The sequence below is a fragment of the Lathamus discolor genome, chromosome 6 (genome assembly GCF_037157495.1).
Source record: "Lathamus discolor isolate bLatDis1 chromosome 6, bLatDis1.hap1, whole genome shotgun sequence".
In the NCBI taxonomy this organism is placed as follows: Eukaryota; Metazoa; Chordata; class Aves; order Psittaciformes; family Psittacidae; genus Lathamus; species Lathamus discolor.
Genome location: NC_088889.1, coordinates 19,751,908 through 19,777,185, shown reverse-complemented (window position 1 = coordinate 19,777,185; position 25,278 = coordinate 19,751,908). Strand labels below are relative to the sequence as shown.

The 25,278-nt window shown below is 44.0% G+C and overlaps 1 protein-coding gene across 1 annotated transcript in view; it reads right to left on the bottom strand.

Moving 5' to 3' along the window:
* PRKCH (protein kinase C eta) overlaps positions 1-25,278 on the bottom strand; it is a 116,717-nt gene that overhangs the window by 89,955 nt on the left and 1,484 nt on the right. The window lies entirely within an intron of this gene.

Here is a 25,278-nt window from a genome sequence, read left to right as displayed (position 1 = left end):
TAGGATTAACAGAGCAAATAATTTCAGGGAAAGGATGACAGAATATCCTATTCACACCACTCCAGCTACAACCTCTATCAAAGGAATACAAAACAGGGAAGCTAGAACTGTTTGGGAATATCCCATCAAGATGCTGATTTTACGGACACTGTATTTTCCACTTAAAAAAAAAATTAAAAAAATCAATCTCACAGGGAAAAATTAAATTAAATACATAGCTCTGACTCAGTATTAATTTTTGTGTTTGCTTAGGCTGCTTACTTACACGAGCTTTAGGAAGCTGTGTTTAATGGAGACGGCCTTCTGTCTCCATTCCCCCTAAAAAACACCACTTCAACTCCAGTGATCTCATGCATCATTTCTGCCTGAATTTCAATTCTCTGGAGAGAGACGCAGCTTTTTAAAGAAATGATTCTTTCAAAAATATTTAATAACTATAATATATACAGTCACCCACATTGATTTATGGGACATCAAGAATTGAGATTTTATGAGAAAATCCTCCCTATTTAGTTTTCCAAAATAATTCAGTGCTTATCATTTTTCTGCCAGTCTCCATATACATACATTAGACTGCGACTTTTGCATTCACAAAGTGGATCTTTCCTCCCTTCTTCTGACATACATGGTCTGTGGTGGGAAGCAGAGCAAATTCTGCACTCCTTGTTTAGTCTTAAAAGCAAAGGCTTGTCAAGACACAAAGAGCTGGGCTGAGACCAGGAGATGCAACAAAAGCAGCATCTACCTTTGACACAGGGCACAAGCAAAAATTGTTCCAAACTCTGTGACACACCTTGCTCTCCATCAGCTCTGCAAACGGAATTCCTCTACCAAGGGTAGCATGGTCTTACAAAACAGAAACAAAACAATTCTGAAAATAACAGCAAGAGATTTATGACAGTTATAAACCAATCTCTCTCCCCTCCGGACTCCAAGATTAAGGGCCAGTTAAATCCCTTACACCAACTAAGCAGCCCTGCTCACAGTATACCACAGTTCAAAAGCACTCAACAAAGAGGCTCTAGCTACACTTAAGATGATCTCACAGCCCTGTGTAAGCACATGAAAATGAAAAAATACAGCTAAAATGCTCTAAAAAGAGGACTGAAGCCTCAGCATGCCAAAAGCTGCTGAAACTTTGGCACAGCACCTCCCCACTGGATGCAGGACAGCTAGCAAAATCTATACAAGAGGTGAAATCAGACAGTCTTAAGAGTTTCTCTGCTCTTAAACTGATAGCAACAGCAACAGGGAAGATACAATGAAATGAGTAATTAAAATTAATAGACCACTGGTAAAAGTCTGGATTTTGGAGCTGCTGTGATCTCCTTTAAAGATAAATGTGACCAGCTAAGCAGCAGCCAACACAACACCTGAGGTCAACTCCCAGATACGTGGAACGCACCTGAAACAGAAAATAATCTCTGACCTAGAAAGCTGAAAGGAAAATATCTGCCTGCAGACCTCCTCCATGAGCCTGCCCAAGATCAGACAATCAAGCAGCCCCCAGACAGCAGCTCCCACCTGACCACACATGCTTCCTCTCACCATCGCACAGAGCCCCCATACCACAGCCTCACAACATGGAGGGGCCTCATGCTGGCATCATTAACTCCTGTGAGCTGCCCACATGTACTGGACCGCAACCCATGATGCACGTGCAGCCTGATGGATGCTCATATGTTGAACTGGCGTGCACAAGTGGCTTGCTAAGCCCAGGTACCAGGGCTAACCTCAGCCATCCTTGCATCACATGGTTCCTGTTCCTGCCCCTTCTTTACACCTTCATTACTGCCTACACACTTTGTGGTGCAGCTACTGAAATAGCAAATGCTTTGGGATAGCTTTACCAACACAGCAAACAACTGCAGCCACATCTGGTCACATAAAAATATGTCATAACCATCTGAAAACAGATGTTCACAAGTGAGTGTGCTACCCTACTTCCTTCTCCAAAAGGAAGAATTCCTAACATAAGCCCTCTTTCAACCTCTTCAGTCACTAAAGAACTTTATCACTAGCACCTGTTTTCACAGACTGAGAGGACATCTCACTATGCTGTTATTTAATAGGACTCAGGTACCTCAAAAGGAAGCAGCTGTCAAAGGACTGGCCCTCCAGCCATGAAGGGATAACTCTGTCTAGGGCTGGCTGGCAGCCCGAGCCCTGACAGTCTGCTGGCGGGGCTCTGGCAGTGTCAGTACCTCCCAGCATCAGCAAACACCCCTGGGATCCTCACAACAGCATTGATGGTGTAACACCAGTACCACACATACATCAAGTTTTGTTACTCACTTTTCTTTCTTGTCTTCCCAGCATTGACCTTGGCTGCACAAAGATAAAAAAATGTATTTTTACAACGAAGCAGGGGCCACAGTATTATTCTTGATGGAATTATTAAGGTCTAAAGCAGACCATGCAATTGGTTTAAGTCAACAATGCAGCTGATGCTGATCTTCTTTCTCAAAGAAAGCACAAGAGACCATGAAACTCAATAGCCTGAAGACAACACAGATGATGCTAATGGGGATCTCCTGTATCATAACATAGGAGATAAGTGATACAGGAATGCAACCATCTCTATGTATTTGACAACAATGTTAAAAGAGTAATAGCTATAGAGAAAAGTTTTCTAATGCCAAGATCTGTTTGGCACAGGGTAACTTTTGGAGAATCACAGAATTCAGCCTGGAAGGTTTAATATCAGAGCACGAGTTATACTGCAATGGTAAAGTCCGGTGGTACTGGGAGAAGCAAAGGAGAAGCCTGAATATTTATGCATGCATGATATTGCGAATGGCACAAGGTACAGCAGTCTCCAAATAAATCAAACTAAACTGGTGGCATGCAGCAGCACACCACTGGTGCACACAGCTGTAATCACCCTCCCCTCTCTCCAGTGCTTTCATCCTCAGCCCAGGCCCCCAGAGAACAACTGGGAGAAAAACCATCCACTTTCTGGCCATTTTAGTGGCAACTGGCCAAGTTTTAGTTAGCTGGGAAAGTGTGCATATCAATGTAGAAAAGCCTTTAATCACTGCTCTCTTCCAGTTCAAGGAAATGGAAGACAGCGTGCTCCTCCATAGCATAAAGAGTGGATAAGATCAACTGTTGGAGCTCAGTTGTATCTGTGAAGAGCAACACAGGATTTTGGCCCAGAGCTAAACATACACTTTAACTTCTGTTGAACTTCACAGCCATACCCAAGAGAACATAAGCAGTGGAGGATTTTGGCAAGCAAGCTGGAAACGAGCAGGTAAGGACTCATGAGTTCAGCCATTATGCTTCCATTGTGAGACGCAACATCTTGGCAGCGAGGCTGAACACAGGACTGAGGACTCCACTCCCAATTCAAACCACTCACACAGTGCCCCATGCCTGAACTTGCCGAGACTGCGCAGCTCCGCGTGACTTCAAAGGGAGCTGCAAGGGATTGGTTTCCCACAAGGAGGGGCCCCAGTCAACCATCTCACACACCTTCTCCAGGAAGGGACTGTACCAACATCGTCCCGACAACTCGGCAGGCGTTAATTGCCCCCCTTCTCCTCATTACAAAAAAAGAGCTAGTTCGGGAACAAACAAGGGAACAGACGCAGGGAGACCAGAACAGGGCTCCTTAATCATATGCCTTCACACATATAATAACTGGTCGTGCATGATTCATCAATGGAAGAGGTTTAGAAAACAAATTCAGGAGGAGGGTAATCTCTCAGGCAACATATCAACACCCAGCTGAAGCATCCACTGAACTAGAAGAGCAGGTATAGTCAGTCAGCCTCTGAGAGTGCCTGGCAGGTTAAAAACCTGCTGCGGATGGGAAGAGGCAGATCTCAAGGGTGGCTGCCTTCTTGCAAGTTGCTTGTTCACCAAAACGGACACAAGGTGGACCTCCAGGAGGAAGAGAGATCTTCAACACTGCATCGGACATGAGCATTAATTCTTCCAAACACAAATTCAGAACAAATTTTCCACCCTTCCCTGCAATCGATAATCCAGTCTGGGAAGTCTGAAGTGCACTGCAATCAGTGGGAATCTTTTTATTGTCTTTGAATCAGACAAAAAAGACAGCTGCGTTTACCCTGGAGCTCTGAACATCCTTCTCTCCTGTTGCTGTCCCGTCCTTCCTTCGCCACAGGCACAATTAGTAAGCATCCTAGTACAACCTTTTTTCTAAGCCATGTCAATGTTGACATGGCTTCAAAAACAGAACAAGCCAGACACTTGCAGTGAATAAAGCAAATATAAAAGCTACCTGGGGACTTAATTAGCTTAATTAAACAGGTAGCTGTATCTTCTGACTTCCTACACAATTTTTAAATTTAATTAACAGAACTGCATATATAAGCAGTCATTTGTGGAGGCAATTCCCAAGGCTCCGTTCGGTTGAAAGGGCTGAAAGTCTGGGTTAGGCTAAAGCTGTTTTTTCACATGCCTCTAGTTACTTCTTTTCTTTTTTCTTGTTTAAGCTCCTAACAGATCATGCTTATGGAATGGCAGATCTTCCTGTACTTTAATTAAAGATAGCACCTCCACCTGAGCATGCCTTTGTTGGACAGGTCGAAGTAGCAACTGTCTCAGCCAAATACATGGTGTCTGGATTAATCAGTCCTTCTTGTATGTTTTGAGGCTGACAGACACCTGTCTATCAAGACAAGCACTTTTGAAAATCCTTAGGGCTCTCTCATACAAAGGGGATTTTGCATTTCCAGACCAACAGATTAAAGTTATTTTTCCTACAAACACACTGCATGCAATCTCTAAAATTCAAACCTGTGTGCCTAAAACAAAATAAAATGGGGTGCTGAGGCATCTTCTCATTCCTGCAAAGGCTGCAAGTGCTTTGGGCAGTAATTTCCACCATAGGCGCCAAGCGCAGACATGGATAGTTTCTCAACAAACCATGGAAAGCTCTGGCCAGGGGAGGCCTAGGAGATACCATTTGGTGAGCGGCAGCAACCCCAGCTCACTTGTTCCACGCAAGCTCTGGATCTGGTGCTGCTGAACAGCAGTGTCTCCCTGCTCCCACCAAGAATCAATTTTGATGCCAGGCCTCAAAACAAAGTGAGCACGGGGTGGCACAACACTGCAAAGGCTGCCAGTCCCGCCTCAAAGTGGTAAGTGCACGCACCATGCTGAATTCGGAGTGTTGAAGCCCTCGCAGCTCACTGTTTCCAGATTTAGCAGACGCATGATTAGACCTAGAGATGAAACCTGGTCCCCTGGGGGTCAGCATGTCCATCCCCTGGTAGGGGATAAAGACTCAAAACTTCCGCTTTCTGCAAGCCATGGTTACTGTCAAAGTTTCAGGGGGGGAAAAATCCAACACTTTCCAATAACCATTACTGCCACATGGTTGATGCTCTGGAGGTAAGCCCACAAACGGGTGGAAAGTTAGTCTCTCTCATAACTCCTATAACCTGTTATTCCAGCTATTACTGTAATATTGTCATTCTAATTTTTTGTTCCAGGACGGCTGTTCAACATATTACTTTTGTTTTCAGTCAAGCTGCATAATTATAAGCTGTGCACCAGCCATGAACAATCATGCATAACTAATGACTCTTAGCCAATCCTGGACTCTTTAATCAATTTTAGTTTCATCCAAGAGATTACACCCCTCAACAGGAGTTTTGCTTGGGTAGGAAGAGCAAGGGCTGCAATGAGATTTATCTATTCTGTGAAAATTCCTGCCAAGAAAACCTGTGAGTCTATGGAAACCTGCCTGAAAGGCTACAAATAAAACAGATAAAAAAGGAGGTTCCAAATCTTCCAAAAAATTACATTTTCAAAAGTGTGAGCCAAAGCCTGCTGCTAATGGGGTTACACCAACTTATACTGGTTTTGATAGATCCCACCTCTAAAGCAATGAATGAGGTATGAATAATAGTTGTGGGTGGCTAGTCTTTAATAGATCTAAAACATAAAGGTAGCGTTATCAATCTGAGAAAAAAGAGATATACATACACACACACACACACACACTAGTTCAGACTGTTATATTTCTTTCTCCTTATATTTTTAAGGAAAAACAACAGCTTCCTTCTGGAGGGATTTCTGATCTCTTTCCGCACACCCTGAGCTACGTGGCAGGAGAAATCCAATCACCTCTTCATTAGTGCCACAGTACTGAAATTTCTCAGACTCCAGGCATTAACCCCAACATCACTTAGCAAGACCCATTCCTTCAGAAATTAAAGTGAAACTCATAATGAAACAGGGGATGGGGGAAGAGCCCAAGAGTCCCATGCACACACTGGAGTCTTCAAAACAGAGGAGGGCTTTCATGCACAAACCTAGGATAGCTTGAAATGACGAGGGTGGTGAACAGGCTGAGAAGTAAACATGAAAGGTGATGAGAGCCCAGCAGTGAGGGTCCAGTTTCTGAAGGTACAGAACACACTAATGTGGGATAACCACTGGTGCTGAAACTCCCGCCTCTGAGCTTTTCCCCTCTCAGTTCAATGGGGCATGTTGTCACACACAAGGAGGTGTGCTGTCACCCCTCCCCAGCCGGCCCCATGGGGCAGGGGAGGAAGGTGGTCTCCCACGCTGTCAGCATGGTTAGAAATGGTGTGCACAGCCCAGGCTTACCGCAGGCGGCTCTGCAACTGCTGGGGCACAGCCACGCTGAAGCGTGTGGCTTCCTGTCCTGCACAGCTCCTGCAGTAAGCCCCGCTGACAGAGAGCTCCTGTACAGACAGACGGTGGAGCAGCACTACTGGGATGCAGGGCCCTGGGAGGCCAAGGTCTCCCCTTCTGGGCAAAGCCTTGGGGAACAGACAGGAGCAAGGCAGCAAAAAGCCTGCTCTGAAATAACTTCAACCCAGGAGACATCAAGTCTTCGAAAAATGTGCAGATGAGGCTCTTAGTGCCATGGTTTAGTGGTGGACTTGACAGTCCTGGGGTAACGGTTGGACTTCATGACCTTAAAGGTCTTTTCCAAACTACTTGATTCTATGATTCTATGAAGTTGCAGGCGACTGCTCTGTTTTCCCACCTGGCTGACAAACAGCATTTCACTTGCTCTAGTGACTGTATGTGGCAGGCAGGGGAGATGACAGACAGAGAGCAAAGACTGCTCTGTGCCTTCCTGAGCAGCTCTGCAACCCAGTCAGATGCAGAGAGCAGGGGCAGGACCCACTTCCCAGAGGGCCTCTCACACCTTTGTGCCACCTCCTTCCCTGAGCTGTGTGACCATAGCCCATGTGAAACCAAAATCGTGTGGGCAGGATGCATTCTGCCTTTCCCACCACATACATGACAAGCAGAGCTCTAGTTCTGCTGAGCACAATTTATTAAGTACACAACCTGCTTTGTAACACTATGCCAAATACCACCACATCCCGTCCATCACTGGATTTCCCTCCCAACTCCTCTTGCCTTCTTCCAATAGCTTTATTTTATTTTTTTAAAAGATGGGAGGAAATCACGGATTAATTTCCTAACAGACAGATACTGATCAATGCAGGACCACTAAATTAAAGGATAGCAAATGCAGGGCTTTGTTTTCAGCTGTTTGAATACTTAATTACAGCAAACACACCCATGCACACATTCAGTAGCTGGTATCAGGCTATTGGCTATGCATATGCAATATACGGAGATCTGCCTGCAAACATCTGTATGTGCAATTGCAGGTAAAAGAAGCTGAAAATGGGACAGGGTCTCTGCCCTTGGGAAAACAAAGCAAACAAAAATCTTCTATTTCCATTCAATGAGCTGTAACAACAGGTCAATAAACCTCAACAACCAGTTATTACCAATAAAACAAAAATCTTTCAACAGTTATGGAGCCCCGGGACACCACTTTAGCTATTACGTTCCGAACATATGGGTTGTAAAGGGAAGATGCTGACAGTTCATGTTTTAGGTCTCTCACGAAGAACACAACGCAGGAAACACTGGTTTCTATCTCCGGGTTCTGGAGGTGATCAATAAACATATTTTCTGTCACGTAATTAACTTGGCAAAAAAAAAAAAAAACCAAACAGGAAGCTGTGCCAGTTTTGCAGTTTTCAGTAACAAAGATGGGTGCCAAGCAGGCAAGTTGGTGGCACTTCCCATTTGGAAACACTCCGAAGGCCATAGCAATGAGTTAGTGAGTGGAGTTTCCCACAAGAAAAGCAGTGACATAGCTGAGCTTAGCAGTGATGCAATGTCCCTGACAAGGAAAGGGCAGGTGAGTGCACTAGCAAGGGAGTGAGCCCAGATAGCCCATGTACCGACCAGCACACACCAGAGACCTGGGGAGGGAACAGAACAAGGCCCAGGGAGGAACAGAACAAGCACCAGGCAGAAAGACAGAAGGAGAAACAAAGAAACCGAGCAGAAAAGAATTAACGATGGTCTCAGCCTTAAGGAGAACTCTTCCTAGGCACAGCAGTCACCTGCAGTTTTAATTAACCTCATTAACAAATCCAGGCAGGCTTATGAATCATTCACAACTTTACATTAAAAGCAGCAAAGTCTGCATTATGGTCTGAGGTTCTGTGTTCAAGGAACTCCTGTTGAATACCCAGGGACAGTCACCACACAGTTACAAGCAGGACAGCACTGGGTAGGTTAAGAGAAATCCACCGGGTTGTACAATGTCAGACAGTGCCCTTCACATCCTGTTCCCAAATCCAGCCCAAGGAATTGTGAACCCCTAAACCAGCTGCAATACTCTGCAAAGAACCCCTCTGTAGTTGTCTCCCCAGCACGTGTTTGCCCATCTACGTACTTGCGCTGTTCTCCAGTATTCAGTGCTGGAAACTGATTTTCTTGTTATTCATAGGTTTTAAACTTTTGTGAAAATCTTCTCATTCAAGTCTCCATTAAGTGTGTCACTAGTTCTAAAATATCTTCCTACTACATATAATTCATTTGGTGTACTGATGCTTTTCCATTTTTGTCCAATAGCTCTCCCTTCTTCATAAAACCAGGCTGCAGCTGATGAGATCATGAACCATTAAAATCCATTAGTCCTCCAGATATAATCCATCAGATTTCTCAACACCCCAGGTAGAAAGGGGAAAGGTCACAACTTTCTGCTACTCCAACCATTTTAAGTCAGAGAATCACTTTTGAAGAGCCAAACCCCATCTTTTCAATAAGTTAAAAAGTTAAGTCTTGGTGGTACAGCAAAAGGCAATCTGTTGGAAAAGTCCAGCTGTTTACAGTGCTTGATCACTACTGATGGGGTGCTGTAAACTTAAAACTCCTTGAGTGAGATGTAATAAGCATCTTGATGCCTGCAGCTTGACAGCAGGAAGCTGGGGTCCAGCGATACAGAGATTCAAATCCAAACCAAAAACTCTGCAGAGGGCTTGAGTTGCAGGCACTTACCTTCTTCCCTTCAACACCAAGTGTTGAAAAGGTCTATGTTTAATAGAGGGCCTTGCAGTAATCAGCGCTATGCTGTTGGGTGGGCAAACATTTTGTGTGCTGCATGAGGGTTCAATAGCTCTCTGTCCTGATCATTGCTCACTTGTCCCAGCCCGACCTCCAGCACTGCTGTAGGACACCACTGGGGATAGGTGGAACCCCATAACATGGATTCTAAGGGAACTTCCACGCCAGGTAAGCCTACAGTGCTTGCCTTCACCCAGGGAAACTTACCACACAGGCTGCTATCCCCTTGTTGTATCCCTGGTATATTCCTACAGCAGCATTGCTGTATCTCTCCTAAAGGCAATGCAACGTACAGAAGGAGTTACGCAGATGAGATCATACACATCTCCACCTTTTCAATCAAAAGCCCCCTGAGGTGCTGAGGAAACCTTACACCATCAATTTTATAGACAAGGAAAGCAATGTATGGAGATAGCACAAGCAGAGCCAGAAATGGCACTTATGGTCTTCACAAACCCAATCTAGCACACCGCATGGCAGGCACACCACACTGAAAAAGTGAAAGGAAGACTCTGCTGTACCTGTGAAAGCAATGAATGCATGCCTGGACTGCCCAGCAGTCCAATGGCAAGAAAAGTCTATTGCTCCACAGCACCAAAACCCATCATTCTTCTCAGTGACTATAAAGCCTTGCACTAAGTGTATTTGAGGGGCATACACCACCACCACCACCCCTGTCAGTATCACAATTACTTAACATGCAAAATCAAGTTATCAGCAATATTTCTGACAAAACATAAGATTTCAAAGGACACATCTCAGTAGCAAGCCAGTCTTTAGAACTACAGTTCCCATCACAGATATTCCCCCATAAAACCTTTGTATTACTCATCCTTCGGGATTAATTCCAGTAACTTCTGAAACCCAGATCCCACCATGGGCTATAACACCACGGAGAAGCCTAAGTACCTATACTCCGGCGATTCTTTCCAGATCCTGAATTTATCACAATGACTTTCTTCCTCCTCTCACTTCCTCACCTGGCAGTTTCTTAACACTGAAACTATTAACATTTATATCCAGCCAGTATCAATCCACCACATCTCCTCTCACACTCCATGCTGCAAGATGATCTGTCAAAAGATTTGACACTGAAGGATGAAAAACAAACTATCAAATATGGGTGATGTCTCAAGGACAGAAACGTCTTGGGGGACAGAGAACGATGGAGAGGAAGGTTAAAAGTCCTTTAGCTCACACACTAACGTCTCTCCCATTCCCTGCCTGCAGCCTATGGGATTGTTTAACGTTCCTGGTGCACACATCCCAGAACATCAAGTGAAAGAAGCAGCAGTTTCTGACCACCAATCAGACATTTCTAAAGGTACAGAACTCAAAAAGAAAAGAAAAAAAAAAAAAAAGGAGTGCCAAGGCATGCACTCCCCCAGCATTCCTGAAGGTATGATGCTTGCTCCTGGTGTCCAGATGTTACCGCTTGCATCTCCGCTCTAATCCCATGAGGTATATTGCTGGAAGTCACAGTCAAGTCTCCATGCAGCAAAAAGAATGTAGATTGGGATCCAGTATGCAGCTGACAACACCCAGAAAGGACATGCCGTTGCCAGCATTTGCTTTGCCAAGTTAGATCATATCCTATTTGTATAATGTTTTTTGTTTGTAGGGTTGTTTTCGGTTTAGGGTTCCTTTGGTGAGGGAAAGGGGAAGAGTACAATAAAAATATTTCTGTAAAATAGAAGTTAAAAAAAGGTGCATAGATGAGGTTCTCCTTGTGAAGGACACTGGGTTGCAAGTACAAAAGAGGCCTAATGGGGTGGGGGAGGGGAAGTCCCAAAATCCTGAAGCCAAGCACCGCAATAGGAGACGGACTGTCCAAGACCAAACAATATTTAGTCCCATCAAGTCTGTGATTACAGTTTTCCTCATCTACCTCATGAGAGAGATGATCTCACTACCCCCATGTGACCATAAAGTCATAGCTGTGACTCCAGCAATTGAGTTAAGGCAGGAAGAAGCTGAACAACATCAGCCTCCAGTCTTCTGCAGGCCACCGGATGGGTGACAAGGTGCCATGACACCGAGATATGCTATTCAGCTGACCCAGCCATCTGCCTCCCTCTGAAGGAGGAGGCACATGTGGGGTTTGTGTGCAACTGCGAGCTGACAGGCAGCTCGCTGGCACTACCAACAGCATGCTGTCACGTATTTCCCCTTTTTAGTATTTCTTTTTCCCTTTGCAAAGTGTGGTTTCAAGACGAGGAAGCACTTCTCACCAATGTGACCAAGATGTAGCTTGGATTAATAAAAAAAGGGTCTGTAGAGAAAAAGGTCAGAACATGGTTAGAGTGGTTTTGCTCACATGTCAATCGAGAGTATAACCTGATACTGACCACATTTCCCACCTGAAGTTCAACATTACCCACAAAGCTGCACATAAACGTTCTTCTCTTCAAACAGAGCTTTTACTGGAGATCACTGCAAGCCCAAGCACATGGTAATTCAAGGTAAGTCAAGAGCAGAACAGGCTCTGTTACATGGCCATGATATTTAGGACAACTGACATCATATTCCCTCCTTGATAAATATTTAGTTTCTTTGTGAATGGAAGGCCTGGCATTTTATCCATGCCACAGCCAATGTTGCATGTGCTTTACATTACAAATACACATGCTTTTAACTCCAGCCCACTAGCTAATATGATTAAAAGTATAAATTCCCTTCTGCAGAAAAGTACACCCCTACCTGGGTGGCACTGCTAATGGGGACCTTATGCACCTTTTCCAGTTGACAAACGGCCCTTGCTGAGAAGAAGCAACGTTACCTTAATTCCCACAGCAAAATGTTATTCACTCCAGGAAAAGTAACACCAGTTTTAGTCTCACAACCCTAACCAGAAAGCTTTCACCAGCTGAGAACATAAATCCCGTAGCATTTATATTCTTTCAAAATAAAATCAAATAACTTTTCTTTTTTAAAGTTTACCAAGCCCTGCAGCATAGAGCCAAGAAACCACTCAGACAGTTCCTCTCCTCTGTACAAGCAGAACACTCAGTAATGACCCTGGGAGGAAGAAAATGGAAGAGATACAGTCACCATAATAACTTCCATACATCCAATGAAGTGAACCATGACAAATACAGTCCCCTAAGAAAGATAATAAAACACCTAACACTGTTCAATTCCTAATATGCGTGATATTGAAGGACCCCTAGATAAGGTTACAGAAGTAAAGAGTTAGATCCTAAACTACCTGCACTGGAGCTGCTGACTAGATCCTCACCACCACCGCACCAGAAGTTTTGGCTTTTTATGAATATAAAAAGATTCCTCTTGCAACCCAGCAGCACTTGAAAGGCTTCTAGGACATAACCACACACAGTAATATAAAGCACTGGAGTGGTTTTGGATACTGAGATAGAAAGTCTGAACAAGTAATGACCCACTGGAAAATTCATAGCGAGAGATGGAAAGATCTGGTACTCTTCAAACACCTACATGTTCTGACTGTGGCTTTGAAGCACGCCACAACACCGTCTATTGTAAAGAGCACTGTTCCTGTGGAAACAGTTGCTTAATATTGCTAGAGATGGAGTAAGAATAAATACTATAGGTGTACAGAATTTTGCAACTACCCATTTACTGGCAGAAAATATATATATATTTAAAATAAAAAAAGGTCCTGTTCTTATTGTTGACAGTGGAAAAAAAAAGTAGCAGGCAAAGACAACGAGTAGTTTTGTGCAGCTGAAGTAATTAAAAAAATAATAAATAAACACAAAAAAAAAAAAAAACAACCCACATTTCCCTGCAAATAAAATTTCATACACCCAGGACTATTAACATATGGAGACTGTTTAGTCAAGCTAGAAATGAAACACAGAACTTATACTGAGAAAATGTTGATGAGTTTTTTTGTGGTCAGGAAGATTCCTTCAGAACAATTTTTCAGGAGCCAAGCACAGGGGCACCAGAGGTTCTTTAAAACCAGAAAGCCTCTGTTACTCTTTTCTCACCTAATGTTCTTGCTCAAAACAGGAACAGACGCTTCCAAAAGGTTACTAAAATAAGAAGTAGCACTGCTTAAAAACAATGAGTGATGCACATCCACTGCTGAGGCAAGTCTCTTTGCAGTAAGCTTCTTTATATATAGAAATAAAACCAGTGACCCCACATTAATCATAAACACTCCTTTCTCTATAACAAAGGGACATGACAAACTAGCAAGGACACATCTGAAACTTTCCAAGATAACATCCACATAAGCCAAAACATGCGACAACTTGAATGATCATTGCTTTTCTCTGAAGAAATCCACTGAGACCCTACGGTTTATTCTTGACAAAATCAGAAGAGTGCAACTCTAAAATGAACCACCTGATGGTTTTGGATATAGCTTCAATTCCTCACACTCAGGTTCTTCTAAAATACTGGAGTTCTAAAATTCTTAATTATAAGAACTTTAACAAACAAAGCAGAAGCCAGAAGGTGCACAACCAGTCAAAGGGATTTTTCCTCCTTACATGCAGCACTGAGAACTGAACTGAGTGTGCGTTGTGTCTTGTCTGCCCCACAACATGCGCACGTCCACAGGCATTTCTACACTGCGACTATTAACATCCTGTGCCCCTGCAGATGTGCAGCCACAAGCAGCAACTGCTCACCTAAGACAAGCTAAAAGGTGCAGCTTTCAATACCCCTTCAGGAGAGCTTTGGTAACGTCAGAGTGAGGTTTTGTACATGTCCAACAGTGACTGTAGTTAACTGCTGGGAAGAGCACAGGCTTGATTAGGAACTGTTAAATCATTAACCGAGTTTCTCAGTACATATATAATAAAGGAAAAAGCCATCTTGGTAGCAAGCTTTGATCAAAAGAAGATTACTGCCCCCAGCTCCCCTCCCCCCACCCAAAGTTTCCTCCCCTTTTCTTCCGGCTGCCACCCCTCCTCTGCAAAGGCAGCAGAATGGACGCTGCTTTCGCACAACTCCAAAACCACAGTTCACAGCCCACCACGTTAACTCATTCGGGCTTTGACTGATGTTTTACTTAGCAAGCTCAGCTGTGAAATGGGGTAGGCGAGAAGCAGAGACACAAGCAGAAAGCACTCTGCCTCTCCTGCTTCACAGAGACTGCCCATAGGGCAGAAGAGGACAAAAAACTGCTGGCTATCCTCCTAGATCTGCCCTGTGCAAGCTGCTAGAGCTCACAAGACACTGCTGAAAAAGCACTCGACCATGGTTAAACACAAACCCCACTCCTACTCTGCATGGCTTTGTAAGCATTAGCCCAAATAAAAAGGGTTTCATACCACCACATGAAAGTATTTTATCTACAAGAAGCTGAAAACCATTCTATGAGGATGTGCAGATAGCCTGAATTTTTGATGTTTTATTCCTGAGCTAGGCAGACACTCCAGAATCCAAGAGTCTGCTCTCCATTTCAATGCTGTCACTCCAAGACAATGACGAGCCCTAACGATTTGGATACAGTGAGTCCTGACCTGCAGAGTCAGCACCATAACAGTACACACAGGGATCCCACCGTCCTTCAGGTAGAGCTAGAGATTTTACCCTCAACCTAAAGAAATCTAGAACATGCAAGAGAAACAGTATCTGCTTCCGTAACACTGCTGCCCATTTCTTTTGCCCACATCATACCCCTTTTGCCCCTCGAAGGCAAAGAATAAGCACCTACTACTATCTGGGCTCACTAATGTACTGGAACTTGCTCCTTTCACGTGGACCTGAGCACAATGAACTTGATGCTGTTCTAGGCTCACACCAAAATCCATTCAGCAAGATTTCACAAAGGAAAGTGAAAACATCATCTTTATTGGCAAGACAGGCTAAATATTACTTGAGCTAATTAAGTGAAAATGTGGTAAAAATTATTTACTACCATTAAGTACTGATGGGGTTATTATAATAGGGGCTAATTTCTGAGAGGAAGACGGCTTATCCTAACACAGCTGGGTTTCTACACAATTTTGCTCCTCTCCAAAACGAGAACAGTTTAGTTGCTTGTATAGAAGATGCCAAACAACTACAATTCCACGCCACTGTGTTAAGGAAGACTTAAACCAGCATTTTTAATTAGCATAGGTCTGTAAGCTACTATATCATGCAGAAACAAGAGGCTGAAACTTCTAAGGGAAACTGACTGTAGGGTCATTCCCAGCAATCTCCAAGAAGTTGCCCCCTCTCACATCCACTCTTGTGAGCAATTTTTATGGGAATACCCAAAGCTCTTATACTGGACTTTTTATTGTTACTTAAGCAAACAGATGTGAGAGGCATAGGGTTCCATCTTGCAAAAACTGATAATCGAAAGCAATACTTCTACAAAGCCCTATTAAGAAATGGAGGACCACCCTACACATTTGACACCACTGTAGTTTTTGTGTTAAATGGTGCATTATGAGTATCTTTGACAAGAAATCCCACCATGGATTTGGAGGGCACAGGAACATTTTCCTCACATGGTTATATTTTCTTGAAGGCACGCGAGCAAACAGCCTTACAGAATAAATTTCCATTGAATATATTAACATTAGATGCCTCAGTCTGCGAATGACCTAGATAATAAACTCATTGCACAGAAGCCAGTTCCTTCCTCTTTCTCAAAGCTCCACAAGCACTCACTGTACTCAATAAATTATGTACAACCCAGCTATCATTATAAAACCTTGTTGCATGCAAGGAAGGGGAAAGAAATGTGTCCAATTCTGCTCCTAATTAGATCAGTGCAAAACTGGCAGCATAACTCCATTGATGCTGTTGGGAATACCCTGATGTAAACCTTGCAAGCAAATGCAGAGGCAAGAACCGGACTCCTATTCTGCTGAAATCTCACACAAAACACAGGCAAACCTTTTACAGAGTGACATTTAACAATAAGAATGAAAGGAGAAGGACAACTTTCACATCAATGTTACAAAAAATAGACACCAGAAAGTAGTGAGGTACGGAGAGCACCTTCTCATGGAGTGTGCCAGAATTTACATGGGAAGGATATTAGGCCCCACTGCAAGAAAGATTTCTCTCCCTCTTCTTGAGATTTAAAGCATTTTTTGAAAGAACTTAAGGCAACAAGATAGAAGAAAACATTAAGTAAACCAATCTATAGGCTTCACCACTTAGAACAAGGTATTTTTCCTCCACTCTTCAGTCCTGGGGAAAAAAAAAAGAAAAACAAAAAACAAAAAACAAGCTATATGGCCCTGTTTGTCAAAAAAAAAAAAAAAAAAAAAAGTAGGACAAAGTAGGAATTAAAACAGGATAAGCTTGTCTTTCAGTAGTTGTTCTTGATCTAGACGACCTTCATTATTCTGAAGGAACTTAGCCCAGAATTGAATACATTTAGTACAGGATGAGCACACTGACCAGTCTAGGCAGAGAGAATCACCTGAGAAACTAATTTGTACGTAGAAAAGCCAACTCCAATGCTATCAGAGACAGCATTTATTTGCAATCACTTTATCACATAAAAGCGCTCAGGAGTACAGACATCCCATGCTTATTTTTACTGTCATAGTAAAACTATCACTGTCTTTCCTATGCGGACCGTAGAGCCAGCCAGCTCCAGCAAACTGACAAAACCCTAAATGACCTTTCTGACAGCTCACATCTCTCTCTGACTCACACCTATAGCACTCGGCATAGTTATGACTGGTGCCTGCTCGAACCTTCTACAGCATCTACAAAACTGTGAATGATGGCAAGTATTTCCTATCCAAAACCGATAAAATGGTTCCCAAACTAAAACCCCATTGCTACCATAGAAAATACTAAAGCAAATGAAGATCATAGAATTACAAAATTATTTGGGTTGGAGGGACCTTAGAAATCACCTAGTTCCAAGTCCCTGCCACGGGCAGGGACACCTCCCACTAGACCAGGTTGCTCAAACCCCCATCCAACCTGGCCTTGAAAACTGCCAGGGATGGGGCAGCCACAGCTTCTCTGGGCAACGTGTGCCAGGGCCTCACCACCCTCACAGGGAAGAATATCTTCCTAATATCTAATCTAGATCTACCCACTTTCAGCTGTACATGAAGATGTATACAAAGACTTTAATTTGAAAGTGACACCTTGCTCACACAACAGAGTAAAATTAAAATTTAATTTACCCAAGAGAAAAATACAAAATACTATACTATGTTAAAATGGGACTAATGACAAAGATCTAAGAAAAAAGTAAGAAACAAGCAAAGGCAAAACAGAAACCACAAAGCAGGTCAGAGAGAGGGCTAGACACCAGAAATGCTGTAGGCAGGTATGAGCTGCTTTTTTAGACCAAATCAGGCCAGTTGACAAGTCAAAATCCTGCCTCTGAGAATGGCTGATACTAAATATATGAGACAAAGGCAAGAAAAACACCTCAGTGTTCAGATATGAAACTGCCATCTGTCAGACTGTCAGTATAATTCTTACTGTTAGGTGTAATGTCCTGGGACAGCATAGATATGCAGGCTGTTTCTCACATTCTCTCGCTCACTTGCCTCCATCTGAGAGGTTACAGGGCTCTGCTGCTCTGTCAAATGATTTCACATTGCAAATTATGTTATCAATTTTTATTTATTTATTTTTTAAACACACAGCAGACATGCAATACGCATACACCAGATCACACGTTTAAAAGTATCTCTCACATGGGTGTTTTTTCCTCCTCTACTCCTGTTGACAGGAATACTCATACTGCAATAAAAGTAAAAAAGTAAAATAAACTTCCACTAAAGCCTGCACAGCATTGTCATGTTGGTTAAAATAACAGAATAAGTCATCTATCTCCCATCTCACAAACTGAAGTCAGCTACCAAAGCTGCTCAACTTTTGTTTCTGCGCCAGTTCTTCATCTGTCTTTCAACTGCAAGGAGACCTCTCCTGGAAGGAGTCTGGAGAGCTGCCATGGTATCACTGATACAAATACAATCAACTCACTCATGAAACTCAATCCTTACGAAACTTGGCAGATAAACACCAAGAAGAAGTCTTTATGTAATGTCATCTACAGCTTCACACTCCCCTCCCTCCTCCCCTGCCAACATTTTTTTGTATTGGCAAAGCTTGCTGTAAGTACACTCACAGCACTCTCATTTCAGTGCACCCGAAGGGCAGGTCTACACTGTATAATGGAGCACAGAAACTCCCACCCAGCAACCAGAAGGGACAGCAGACAAGCTGAAATCTTACTGCACACCTGAAGTTCCAAATACCCTGCATATGAACAGCCCTGGGCTGCTATCTTTCCCAGGCTGGGCTTCATGGCTTGCAAGGTGACACTCAGAGGAGACAACCTGGATGTAGCAACCATCTGTCACACAGACAAGACATAGGCAGCCCCTATCTGCAGCAGATGGTACTCTCCATGTCGAGGGCTGCATCCTTCCATCAGGACACCGATGACGGTTAGCTAGAGAATACAAGTCTTTCTGGAAATGCAGTGGGTCTCACGAGGCAGACAGTGGCTGAAAACAAGCTGGCAGATGCCAGAGCAACTCTGCCTGCAACCTGACCCCTGCCCCACATCTGAGGAGCCCCAGGGAAGAGCAAAGCAGGGAGCTGACCATCAGCCAGTAAAACTGCTCTGGCAGGCCTGTGGGATAGATCTGGTCGTCAATTAGATGCCTCCAGTCTAGTGTAGCAAGGGCACAGGGGCACACAAGGCCTCACTGGGGGAGTCAAAAAGCCATTTTTTCCATCACCTTGGGCCCAGCACAGACACCGAGATTTAGTGCTGAATGTCAGTAACACCAGAATTGCTGAGGAACACTTGCTCTCACACAGCACTGCACTAATTCAATGAAACCTGGCTTCATAGTGCTGGCTTTTGAGATAAAACATGATGGTTTCTTTAGCGATTGACTTCCCTGAGAGAACATCTCATGATATCAAAGAATAAAAAATGTTGGCATGGCAGAAATTTAAGTAATTCATCTGGCTTACCCTAAATGGCTTAGCAACATTAACTGGATGCTTCAGGATGCACTTTGTTTTAGACATACATTTAATAGCTTTGATATAATTAGAAAGCAAATCTCCCTCACAACCAGCCACAGCTTCTTGTACCAGCACATGGGCATGGCTTGGGAGAGGAACAACTGCCTGGTGAGCTCCGCCAAGACACGATGCCGGGTTAGTTATCCAGGACTCCAGCCTGGTTCACTGCACGGCCCCACAAGTAATGCAGGGGTGGAATAAGCAATCAGAACAAAGATTGCTCACTGTCTCCAGAAGAAATTAAGTCTGCAGCATGGTTTGACATATATTAACTGCATGCCTAAATAGGCTGAGATTCGGGAGGCAAGGAGACATGATGCCTGATCCAGAACCCTTTACAAAAGCCTCCGGCAACTCATTTCACTGATAACCCTTCTGTTCGTGTTTTTCTCCATGGTTACACAAAAGGTCCCCAGTTTCTTGATTGTATTAGCAAAGCACACTAGCTACAATCAAGCCTAAAACATCAAAGGAGCTTTAATAGTTTGCAAAGAAAGGGGGAGAGTTTTATTCACTTCAGTAAGGGATATGCTTTTCATATTGAATTATGGGGAAAAATCAGACTTTCTAATGGCATTTCAATAGCTTAAACAGCCCCCTTGGCACTCTTTTCTGCAGGGCTTATTGCCTAAAAATGCTCAAAATGGCCCGAAACCAATCATTACTCAGAAAATTCTCCAAACAGAAAGCCTCGGACAGCCTGGGTGAAACGTATTTCTACAGAAAGGCCTGTGGTACAAGCTAAATATAAAACACAGAGTGAGGCGAGGCCTGCAGGGTGCGAAGAGCAGGGATGTGGACGGAGCTTCCTGGGGTACGGGGCTCACTTGTGCTGCAGTCTCCCTGACGGCCTCCTCCTCCACACCACACCACACACCACCCCAGGACTGGGGCGCGGGTCTGCAAACACCCTCAGGAGCTGCCTCTGCCATGCCTATCACTGCTGAAGGAGACTCAGGCACCAGCCCCTGGCCTGCCCCCCTCCTTCTAACTGGGGCTTGCAGATAGTTCAGTGGCAACACCACCAGAGCCAGAGGCAGCAGAGAAAGAAGTAATCTGCCACCAAAGTCACCGTGCACCCAGCAACCACATCAGCAGGGGCTTTGACTCCAGAAACCCCTGTGTGACTGCAGGACCTGCAGCCTCTGCCAGCCACCCTCTCCACCCCACTGGAGAGCTGAAGCATGGTGAGTGGACAGGCAGGCAAAGGCAGCATGGGCTGACAGGCCAAACGTGCGGAGAGTAGACCAGGCTCCAGCTGGAAACATTCGTGCCCACCATGCTGCAGAGCCAGAGGGCCTGGGTACCTGTCAGCTGCGTTGGGTTGAGCTTCAGCTTGGCAGCTGCTTGCAGCCGGAGAAAGCAGTGTGGTGGTACTTGCACAGCCTATCCCAAACTGCACTGGGGGAAAAGCATGCTTGCCTCCTGCACACCTCTACGGTGTTCTGAGAGCCCTTTCCAACTCCAACAGCATCAAAGCAACAGTTCTCAAGGTGCAGCTCTGGAAAAAACAGACTAAGGAACACACTAGGAAGTCAGTACCGCAGCAGGACCAGGCACCCACCAAAATTCACATCCTGCTGTACCCAGTTGAAAGCCAGGGCATGAACCCCGGTCCCACAGGCATCCCAGCAGCTCCAGCCCCTGGAAACTGGCTTTCTGCATGCTTTAACCAAATCTTTCCAACCTAACACACACCCATTTTCTCCGAGGATGTTCACAGCTGCCAGACTGGCTGTTTATTGGGGAGTAAGCATGCAGCTCTTTGTGACACAGTCAGCTCTAGTTGTCCTCACCTGCCTCGATCAGTAAAACTGTTATTAGCATCCCACACCCCAGGATTATTTAATACCTGACAAACAGCAAAAATATTTCCTTCATTTATTTACGACAGCCTTTATTTCAGACTGCAGGGCACTCTCAGACAGCTTTGGTGCACGGGACTCTGCTAGCATTCTGGAGGGTTTGTTTGTAGGGCCAAAGGACAGCTGTTTGCTAAAGGAAAGCACAGAAGCCAAAATTCTGGTAGTTTTCAAAAAACATCCTATCTCCTGCGGTGGGTGTTTCTCTCTACTAGTCCGTGTTGTAATGCAACATAACAACTGCTTATCTCTAATAATAGTTACAGAAACAACTTAAAACTGATCAAGAAATAGGAAAGGAGCTTAGTTTACTCAAGCCTAGTTTGCAATTAATGTGCAAAGTGACTTTCACTCAGATCAGAGGTCTGCACTACGTACTTGTTTGTCACATGCATGGAAACAGAAATGACATGGACAGACTGCTGTTGCTTTCTATCTCAGCTTGCTACTGACCTATGGAAGGAGACACCATTTACTCCCGTGCTAAAAACTGTGGTCCATATCTTCAGGTGGGCACAGGCTGATGCAGACACAAAGTACTGCTTCATAAAATCCTCTGTCAAGACCTATACCCTATTTGTGGCTTCCGGATGCAAGATGCACACACCTGGAAAATACACTGCAGTGAAGCAGGACTCAAAACAAGAAACAGCTATATCGTATTTGACCTGCAGCACTGTGGCTCTCTGCCAAGGTCACAATGCTCTGGTGAAGAAGTTGCATTCTCCTTTAACTCTTCAGTTTAATGTTCAGTATATACAATTGCACACAGACATGGGTAAACACAAGTATTTCTGCCTTAAGAAAGTCACAGGAAAAGATAAAGGCAAAAAGAGCTCAAGTTAAAGAATTCATGAGAATTATTTGTATTAATCTCTCCCTGCACACATGAGCAAACGATAACAAACTCATCAGGAAATTGTGATTGGCTCATTAATCTTCTAGTCCATCTGTAATGTAATTTCCTTCAGTATACTCTGATAATCTGCTACTTCAAGATCACGGTTTAATTTTAACTCCTTGTTAAAATCCTAGAAATTATGACATCACTACCCAGGGACTAACAATTTTTGCAATCATAATTAAATAATTCCCCAGTCACAATGCAATTCAGTATCTGTAAATAGTGTGTCCTCAAGCTTAAAAACCACCTCAGCTACTAAGTAAAACTCATAGGAATAATCCTATGTATTGTAAATGTCTCCCCTTTTGATTACAACTCAGTACTCTGAATTACTTACATTGTTTCACTGACATATGACTGCTTCCTATACTGCACTGGAACACAGTTAAAGAGAAGATAGGACCTTTTAAAGATGCATATGCAGAGTAAAAAGATCTTAGCACATGCTAGCGCAAAATTAAGCTTTAAAAGACAAGTTCCAACCCTGGTGTAAATCATAACACAACAGCTCTCGGACAGCAGCCAGCTTAATTCTCTACTGCACTGCACCTGGCTGGGTCATGCGCACCTGTGTAAAATGCTACCATTCAGGTTTGCACAATTTCACACCCACACTGGAAAATGCCTACCCGAAAGAACATGATACCAGGGAGAACGCTCCCAGTTTTAACTACATTAAAGCATCCTCAAGGCAAGATGGCATTTAATGGACAATATTAGTAAAAACTACAGCTCTCCGACTTGACAAGTAAATATAAGACATGGGAAACAAAGAGACAAATCTTGAAGTTTATAAGCTCTTATGGATTTGATCTGTGTAAAATTAGTCAAATGTGTTTAACAACAAAGATGCAACTTAAAAAATATCCGGACCATGCTAACATGTTTACTAGAAAGACCTCAGAAAATAATCAAAATGTTTAGAAGAAAAAGGGTCAGTTTTGAAGAGTCACTGGAACATGGATTTTAATGCAAATCATGAACAGAGAACTCTGTCCCAGTAGCCAGTGGGATGAGTCAGGTGGGGAAGTATTACTGATGAGACAGTTCATGTCCATACACTTACTCATCTGCATAATTGTTTGGGGTCATAATTGCAGAGATGTACCTGCAAGTCACGCTTACACACCAGCTGCTCCGACTTGCCTCTCGCTGACACTTCTTACAGTTGTCACAAGAGGTGGTGACCAATGTTACAGATAATCTCTTTTTTTCTTCAGCAGGAGAAAATCCATGTTCATGGAATCATAGAATAGTTAGGGTTGGAAAGGACCTTAAGATCATCAAGTTCCAACCCCCCTGCCGTGGGCAGGGACACCTCGCACCCAAGGCTCTGTCCAGCCTGGCCTTGAACACCACCAGGGATGGAGCATTCACAACTTCCCTGGGCAACCCATTCCAGTGCCTCACCACCCTTACAGTAAAGAACTTCTTCCTTATATCCAATCTAAACTTCCCATATTTAAGTTTTAACCCATTACCCCTTGTCCTATCACTACAGACGCTAATGAAAAGTCCCTCCCCAGCATCCTTATAGGCCCCCTAAACATAAACAGAGCAGCAGGAGCCTGGGAGCTTATGTCAAAACTTTCAGGCCAGTGTATGTGAGCTGAGGAACTGTTGCAGGTAATGCCTTGCAGCTCAGCAATATGGAGAGCAGTTGAAGGACCAGAGGCAGCCAGCTCCCCTGCCCTGCTTGGCCGTTATCAATCCAAAGAGCATTTGGAGGTTACTTGTCCTTGTCTCTGCAAAGTGAACGTAAAAATCATGCATAGCCACATAAGCATAAGCCAGTTTAAACTTCAAGGATTCATCAGTTCTCCCCTCAGTCCATTCACTCCTTCCTTGCCTACATGTGCTTTAGCTCTGGGGATGGAAAAAGGGCAGGACAAAAAATTTCAGAGTGGAGGTGTTGCAAATCATCTACAAACCCCTTGTGCTGTCTTGTATCATGCCAGCAGTTCCTGAACCTTTGGTTACTACAAATCAGCATTCCATATCCTTCTGATTACACAAAACTCCATGACAGCCTTGCTGGATATGTCAAGACATATTAATTTATCAGGGCAAGATGTTGTTCCCTCTTGTCATGTGATCCTGGTTGCACACTATGCAAGATGCTAACGAAGCAAGCCAAAAGGGAGAGGAGAAAGGGAACAGAATATGAATGCTTGCTTACTTCCCACTAAATCCACCCCAGCTGTAATATTTAGACATTAACTGAAAAGGAGAGAAGCAGCTCTGTCTACATGCCCAGATACAGCATCAGTTTACAGCAGTCAAGTTGACAAGAATCACCAATTTCCCACCCATTGCACCCATCAATTCACAGGTACAGGAGTTCATAAAACACAAGCCTATCCAGCAGGGATAAAAAAACTTTTCCCTCACAAAAAAAAAAAAACAAAAAAACAAAAAAACCACAATCGTTTCAGGCCATCAGTCTTAAAAATCAGCACTCCAGGATGAACAAAATCAAAGGAACAGTGGGTCCCTGGACATGCATGCATCCACACCAGAGGCAATACTATTACAGATATTTTGGCAATGTAAATAAGGCCACCACCTTTGCAACAGAGCAGCCCAATGCCACTTGTGGCCAGGACTCCAGCCTCCCAGGAGGACAGGGCCTCTCTCAGGGGCAAAGAGGAAACACCCCCAGCAAATCAAACACAAAGAAAACCCTCAAAACCACAGCTCTCTATCCTGAGCTCACTCCTTTGCCCTGGCCCATAGGGCTTCATTCTGCATTTAAAACTGTTTTAGCTCAAGTCCCAGGAGCAGTTTCTCTCCAGCAGCACAGCTAGCCTGGGAATCAGGGTACCCACACACTGAGCAAACCCTTGTCAACGCTGCTCTAGCTGTGCTGTCAGGAGCAACACCCAAGCTAACTTGTTTGAGGCTAGCTTGGATCCCTCCACCTGACACAAAATGACATCAGTCGCTGCCTGAGAGGGACCACCTTGAGTGCATGAACCTCAGGCCTATCTACAGGGTATGCAAGTACACCGTAAGAAGAAATTAAAAGAAAGAAATAGGACCAACATACACCAATTAATCCTGCAACTGGCATTTCCCTACAATCACCTCAGAGGCACAGCATCACATCTCAGTCACAGACACCAGCTGAGAACAGAAAGCACCAGCATTCTCCCCAGTGATATG